The 8075-nt window shown below is 28.2% G+C and overlaps 1 long non-coding RNA gene across 1 annotated transcript; it reads right to left on the bottom strand.

The window, feature by feature from the left end:
• Positions 1–237: 237 nt before the first annotated feature.
• Positions 238–6967, bottom strand: LOC111616771. Its single transcript, XR_002755312.1, has 3 exons — positions 6713–6967; positions 4881–5022; positions 238–388 (listed from the first exon to the last, which is right to left on the bottom strand). It is a non-coding gene; the product is annotated as an uncharacterized LOC111616771 (long non-coding RNA).
• Positions 6968–8075: the final 1108 nt, after the last annotated feature.

Below are 8075 nucleotides of genomic sequence, written 5' to 3'. Positions count from 1 at the left end.
AATGACGGCACGCCACTGTTGCCATATTCATAAAAAAAAATGTTTTATAGACCCCTATACACCCACTATAATATCAGTCACACAAAATTTTTTTTTGTTTCTCGAGTAGCAAGTAGTGTAATAATCCTTTCTGTTTTTTTTAATATCCTTTTTTTTTATAGTAGTATGAGTCTTAAATTTAAAGCAATATGATTTATATGTAAATTCTGCAAATAGAAAATATTAAAAATAATTTCTAATCAATATTTTATCAGAATTCCATACCTCATTAACTTTATGAATTTCAACCGTTTTTAAGACATCTGGAAACAGAGATAATATTTCTACAATTTTCATCAATGACAAATTATTTGTAGAGATCGTAATTGTTTTCATATCTTCATTAACACTGAAAATACAAAATTTTATTTCACAAATTTATAAATTCTTTATTTTGATTTTGTATTGAAAATATAAAATATTTTTAAAAATCAGAAACTTTCATTTAATATTTAAAGATAAGAAAATTTCATTCTATTTTTGTAAATATTTAAAATATAAATTTTTTATATTTTAACATTTTAATTAATTATTTATTGTTTTTCAAAGAAACTGATAAGATCCAAACTTGTCTTAAACTTTTTGGCAATTTACTATAAAGCCTTACTTAGAAAAAATAATAGTACTATAAAAACTTGATGATACTGTTGTCTTACTATCAACTGAGTGAGTCAAAATCATCATCACAATAAATTTATTTAAGAAATATAAATCAGTATTTATTCGGATTAATATTTCCAATTTTAATTCATTTCCATAACCAACAAGCAATTATTTATTGTAATATGGTCACAATGCCAGGCTACAATTTTTAATTTAATTATTTAATTTAAAATATATGCTCTACACCTCAAATTAGTAGTGGCTTGCTCCTGTACATCATACTTTTCCTTTAACAATAGAATCATGCTGATCATCTACCTAACACTTTCTGAAGAAAAATTTTTGAATTGAAATAATGTGACTTCCAGTGCAAACCAGAAGTTCATATATAGTTAATCGATTTCCATATCTGATCTTGTCTTTCATCTATCTAACTCTGTTCTTGAGACTGAGGAAAGACAGACAGATGGACAGCAGTGGGAATTTATAGGTCTACAATTTTTTCAAATTGCAGCCCAGTAACCATTTCTTATTTTAACTAAAACAAAACATCCAGCCACAATTTCTTCCACACTTCATTCATACATTTGTCAGTTAATTCTTGCCAAGCAAAGTCAATATTGCCTGTGGCATCCATGATATTATATTTTTTCCAAAATTGTACCAAATAAACATATATTTAAGGAAAGTACAGCTCTAACAACAAATTGCCACCTTTTGCCAATTGGTTTGTGTTCGAGAACAATTGTATTATATACAAATCAATGAAATGCTGCGATAATTTGAATCAGCATAAATTTTGAGCTGTTTTTAGGCTTCTAGCAGACTGTGTTATATCAAATCAGTATTAATTGAAAAAGAGCTAAATGAGCTCTTACTGTACAATATTTTCCCATGTTATACACACAACAGCTGGGAAAGTAAATGCATTCTGAACTGTAACTTGCAAATATTTCTAATATCTGTGTAATTTTAAACAAACATATTTATGCAAAAAAATATCTAAAACTGTATAAATTAAAATAATCACTGAGAATAAAATCAAAATAGCTAAATTACATCAACATCATCTTTCTAATTTTTACTGACAAGTGAGTGAAACTATTTCTAAATACAGGTATCCCTTATACAACACAGTACTTCTACAACACTGTTTTGCTCTAACACTGTTTAAAAGTTTGGGATATCCCGTACAACGTGACTTCCGCTTTCACTCTAACATGGTTTTGGAAATCTTCCATACAAAATTCCACAATTTTTAAGTGTAAACTCCATTATTTGACATTTCTTTAATTCAAGTAAGCACGTGTGCCATCTCAAATTTGCCCAGAGATTTTAGAATATTGAAATTTTCAATTTCTTCTGTGCCTTTTGTCAGGTTTACTTTAATGAAAAGTGATAGTACAATTTCTTCTTCCTTGTCGAAGCTTTCCTATCAACCAGGTGTTGTCGTCATTGCTTTCCGACTTTAGGCCTTAAGACTTCACTATGTTTTTTTTTTATATATTAAATAAAATTTAGTAAACACAAAGATTAAACATTTTAAGTAAGTGTTATTAATCTTTCTTCAACTGTAGGTAAATAATCAATCATAAAAATGATGAATGAAATACAGTGATATCTCAGTACTCAAACTGTTCCCAACTTGAACAATTCATTATTCAAACACAAATTCTGGGGAAAAAAATTCACTCTATACCCGACTGAACAAACACAATTTGCTAGAACAAATTTTCGATTAATAACATATTTTTATTTTGTCATCCATTTATGATAAAAATAAAAAAATGAAGACATTACTGATATTTATGATCAAGATCAACAAAAACGTTCAGAAGATGACGATACTTTGTAAAAAGAAAATGTTCTTGTTTAACTAAAATTAATATTAATGCGTAATCCAATACTTTTAATTGTAATTGTTAATTAATTATCGATTGCTTTAATAAACGTATTTCTTATAGTAACAAAAGAAAATAGTATACTTTTGTTAACTTCTGGAACATATCTCTGTGTTTTGCACTAGTCCTTTGTTTCGTATAGCATGGACACAGCACTTTTTCAGAACGTATCTACCCCTTTTTTTTACAAGAGATACCTGTATATAAAAAACTGACAGGATACTTACAACTTATTCAAACATTCAAACACAGCAGACTATTTTCTGATATCTATTACTATATTAATAAAATCTTTAACAGTGACAAAAGAAAAATAATAAATCATTCCAATTACATTCAGTATTAAAGAGAAATTTAAATAATGAAAAAATATAAATTTGCCATATTTAAGAAGATATGAAGACAATGGGAAATGTTCATCCATTTCCATTAAATATTTTCTGGAATTTATTATGGTTGTCTTTATCTTCTAGAGATATATTTTCTAATTTTTGAGTAATTTTTAGTAATTGTTATAGTCAATTTGCCAAAACTAATATGGCTGGACTACATTATCTAAGTGTAATGCATTCTTGAAAATGATTTGAATATTGAGAATTTGAATATCAAAAAAATGTTTTCAATTATTTCTTACAGGAAAAGTTTTAATTTGTCTAATTTGTTCCAAGTTCATTCAAATAATCCTAATCAACTTCCCCAAGTGGCATTAAACAAGCAAAAGAAAAAAAAAAAAAACCTATTTATCTGTAAATCCATAATTTTAGCCCATATTAAACATTACAAACTTCAATTAACTTATTAACAAATGATTTTATAAACAAGACTATGTCTTTGTTGTCTTCGAAACCGTGTTTTTTGAATACATTGGACTTCGAACTCGCATTTGAGTTATAAATAAACACTTGGCTTTATTTCCATCATTTTAGTTGATTTCAACTAAAATGATGGAAATAAAGCCAAGTGTTTATTTATAACTCAAATGCGAGTTCGAAGTCCAAGACTATGTCTTGTTTATAAAATCGTTTGTTAATAAGTTAATTGAAACCAATTTTCTTACCAGCATAGAGGTATGAAGGAGTACATGTCGAGAGTTGATATTTAGCACAGAGTATTAGGTGCCCAAATCATTTGCGCATAAAAAATCCAGACTCGTAGATAGTCGGGGGACCGAGAATCGAGTCAAAATAAAATACAAAATGGCGATCCTCTTCTACAAACAGGCAAAACAGCCACCTCACCCCACCGAAGTCAGGTAGGGGAGAGTACCACCCACAAGTCATTCTAAAAAGTGAACTCTGACCTTAGGACTGAATACGTAGTTTCTTCTATGTTAAATAAAATTTGTAATCTAATTTTGTAAATTTGGGAGTGCTTCAAATATGACGTTAAAACAATTTTATGTCGTTACAAGTGGGTTTTTTTTAACATTATCTAGTATAGCAAAATCGTAGGACCAATAAAAATTTGACGTTATATTAGGGTTGTCGTTACATTCGATCAGGTTAAACTGTATATTGTTTGTGCAAAATAAAAAAATAATTTTGGACGATACAATAGCCACGATTATTTTTTTCAAAAACGGGAACTTTTCGTTACGCATCGACAAGAATTCAACCCGGACTGACACGCAATGGAGAGAAATCTTGAAATTAGATAGGTTAATTTCATTGAAGATGCATTGTGGACGATCTCGTGGTCATGGCTGGCGAAAGTTTGAATGATTGCGCCCAAAAGCAGCAATATCAAAGAAGATAGGAGAATGAGAACGAGACCTGCCTTGAGCATCAAAGTGATTCCGTCTCTGAGATATACTCTTGTCCCAAATATGGTTTTGCTGTTTTACTTGTTTTAAACTCTTTCCACTCTGTGGGCACTAAGAGGGCCTTTCTTCAAGTTCATCTTGGGTTTAGCCAAGCCCACAATAGGGTCAAATAATACTGGGACAGAACTCCTCCCAAAATTAACAAAAATTATTGAATTTCATAATAAAGAACAATGAAATATATGAAAATTTTAATAGTTAATATATCTAAAAGTTAGATCATTTTTTAGCTAGAATTATGCTAATTTTACATATTATTTTAGAATTTGGCATGAAAATAGGCAATAAGTGACCATCTTAAGTTAAGGTTAATAACTAGTAATTAATTTTGAATTTAATTAAATAAGTCAACATTTTTCATTAAGATTAACTTACAACATTTAAGTCAAATTCCATAATTTAATTAATTAAAATTAGCTCAACTGTAGCTCAAAAATAAACTGATTTTTAGATGTATAATTGACTACAAATCAGATTAATTTATTATATATTTATATTAAAACTTTATTGTTTACCTTAGGGTAGACATTGATGTATCTTGTATCAACATTAGTTTTTCTTCAATATTACTATCTGTTGGAAAAGTTATTTTGACATGATGAGAAAATTTGGAGTACAGCATATAACTTTGATGAATTGGCTTAATAGAATCCATATCTAGTAAAAATAAATAATATCAAGAATCAATTTAAAGTAATTATTTGAATATAAGCTGGAAAACTGCCGATAAATAACTATGATTAACTCTAGTTATTTTTAAAGTTGTATCCTCTATATCTAGATGAAATAATGCAGCTTAAAACACAATACAGACATACAAGATGATGTGAAACTTTACATGAAAAAACTAAATTTGAATCAGTCAAAAATTTATAAATATAAACCTTTTACAATAAGATAAAATGTCTGACAGTTTAAGTTTTCTTTTACTGCATTTAATGTTACAAAAATATAATTTTAATTAGATAAAAAATATATATTTTTTCCTTTTGTGAGTTTTCTTTGACAATTGGAAGAAGGAAAACTGCTTTATACAACAATTTATTAATATTACAGAAGAAGAACTGTAGAATTTAAAGTGGAAACTACTGGAATATTAACATGCATTACTATAACAAAAAACATTTTATAACATGTATTTACCTGTTATAAAATACCACTTATTCACTTTCACTGTTTTGGAATACTGCTTTTGATGACCAATCTTTCCTTGTAGGCTACTTTGGTTACCAAAAATTTAAAAAACTCCCCTTTAAAAACAACAAAAAATATTTGATTGAAAGCATAAACACTTTTAAAATCACTTGAATGGTCAGTTATATCCGACAATGATGAAAGTGAATAAACGTAACTGCTTTTTCGATAGACTCGGTCTTCAAATTTAATGTTATGATTCATCTCGCGCAAGAGAGAATGGTAGTCTATTATGGAGATATAGAATTAGAATACTGTTAGAATAAAAATGTGAAATCTCTAATGAAAAATAATTTATAAATTTTTATTTTAGAAACTATTTTTAAGTAAATAAAAATGTAGAATAAAAAAAATTTATTTAAAAAAATAATTGCTATATGCTATTATATAGTTCAAACTGTATTTGTAGTAATCTCAATCTATGATACTAAATCTATAGGGAAAGAGGGGTATAAACAGAAAAACAATAAAAACATCATGAAACAGATAATGCTCGCTAGCTTTATTTCCTTGCCCTCCTGCTTATACAACTATTCATTTTAATGTGGCATCATAACATCATCTTGAAAGCATTTTAAATATTGAAAATATGTTTAAATTAAACAGCTGTTACCAGCAAAACTCGTTTGAACTGATGTGACCATTGAGAAGTGTAGGCGTAAGCATTATTGATACATAATGCATCACATGGTCTACTTGCAATGGATTTTTTGAATGTTTTGAACAATAAATGTAAGGTGCCATCAATTCAAAGATGCACTACCTCAGATAAGTAAAATGGGTAAAAAAGAATGCATTTCAGGGTCAGTATGGAAATGCTTGCTGATTGGTTGTTCAGTTGTAATGAATAACATCATTGGTAGTTGATCGGTCACTCAGTAACCCACCCTTAAAGACTGACAAGTCTGGTACCAACTGGTAAATCATCAAAAACTTTGATGTTTTAGAATGACACCCAGTCTAAATGGTTGAACCAGTAAGCATTTCCAAACAGACCCTTTCAATCAAGGAAATATAATTAGAAATACAGAAATATTTATGTACACCTGTTGTAATAAAATTTTTTATTTTCAAATGATTATTTAATAACCCATTTTAAAACAGGATATTTAAAATTGTAAAATTAATAATAATAATGAAAAACATTACTTACCAAAGCACTGAATCAACCAATCATTTACACCTTTTGCAACGGCATCAAAAGCTGTATGAGGGGAATATACACTTATGTACGATTGTATGCATTTAATTATCAAATTTTCTTTCCAATTTTTACACGTTAAAGATTTTAAAGGTTTAAAAATAGGAGGATGATAAGATACAATTAAATCAATTTTCTTCTCTACAGCTTCCAATAAAACACTTTCAGTTAAATCGTTCGTCAAAAGTATTTTATTCACCTAATGAAAACAAATTTAAATTTATAAATATACGTTCATAAATTTCTTTAAATTTATTTACTGATTAGTTTAACTTGGCATACTCTTTGGAACAAACAAAAATTACATACTCTTTTAAAAAAGGCACTGTTATACTTCAGATTTTAAATTTAAAAATTATTTCTAAATTAACCAAACACAGTTTTATCTCAAAAATCTAAATTATTTTCAAATTAAACTAAAAAAATTTTATAAAATGATTTCTAAAATTTTCATTTGTGATTAAATTTAATGGTATTTTTCCATGCGTTTGTAATTTCCGTGCAACAAATCACTTTTAAATTCTTACCAATTTCATTGTAATTTATGTATCTTAAGATATTTTGATCATAGGAATAATAATCCGTTTTATTAAACTATCCACAAATACAGCATCTTTCAAAATGAATGTTACCAATTTAAATTGCTGCAATTGTGTCAATTGTTGTCTGAGAAGTATGTGACATACACCAATCAATAAAGTAACCATCCAAGTTTCATCTCCTATCTGCATTCAAATGCCTTCTTGGCTACTATCTCTAGGAAGCATCATAAACAAGTGGTAACTACAACAGAAGATGATTTGTGTTTTGCAGTTCAAAAAGATAGAATCAATCATCCTGTGCAACATGGGAAATCAGCAGGAGGCATAGAATTGTGGGTGCCATGGGATGAGTGATGACAGATATGCTGTAGCAAATGTAGGAAGAATTTGAGTGTAGATTGAATGTGTGCTATGTGATACAAGGTGCATACATTGCAAAATTGTAAGGGGACAAATGTGAAAAAATGTGAAACAAGGACAGTTTTCCTACATTTTACTGTACATTACAGTATTCTTGGATAATAATTAACTTAATTACAATAATTTAAAATGATAGCTTTGTTTTTGGAACACCATGTATATTATAATCCTACTAATATACAGTATTATTAGAATTCTCAGCTTCTATTACAGTCGACCCCCCTATAAGATCATTGATTTTTCCGTTTTATCTGAATTACATGTTGTACGAGTCACTTAGATTTTACAAATACGTGTGCCGGACTGTGAATGGCTCACATATTTGTAAAATCTAAGTGACTCGTACAACATGT

The sequence above is a fragment of the Centruroides sculpturatus genome, unplaced genomic scaffold (genome assembly GCF_000671375.1).
Source record: "Centruroides sculpturatus isolate CEXI.00-Female unplaced genomic scaffold, Cexi_2.0 scaffold3968, whole genome shotgun sequence".
NCBI lineage: Eukaryota > Metazoa > Arthropoda > Arachnida > Scorpiones > Buthidae > Centruroides > Centruroides sculpturatus.
Note: the sequence above shows the minus strand (reverse complement) of the source record. Positions and strands in the feature narration are given on the sequence as shown.